The sequence below is a fragment of the Penaeus monodon genome, chromosome 32 (assembly GCF_015228065.2).
Source record: "Penaeus monodon isolate SGIC_2016 chromosome 32, NSTDA_Pmon_1, whole genome shotgun sequence".
NCBI classification, from domain to species: Eukaryota; Metazoa; Arthropoda; class Malacostraca; order Decapoda; family Penaeidae; genus Penaeus; species Penaeus monodon.
Window position 1 is genome coordinate 32,512,066 of NC_051417.1, and position 238 is coordinate 32,512,303.

Here is a 238-nt window from a genome sequence, read left to right on the forward strand (position 1 = left end):
AATAACTTGCCTAGAAAAAAAAACATTTACTGAATTTGCTGTTCTTTTAAAACAGTTCGTTTTCAGTGGTAATTAGAGGAGTAAATCAAGGGTTGATTTAGGAGGAAAAAGTTCTGACAATAAAAAAACAAAAACAAAAAGAGGCTTCATGCAGTGACTAGAAATGGAAATGGTTTTGGAAATGCACAGAAATGACAGTCATCATAGGATATTTCAAAATTGTATAGTAATGGTTTTC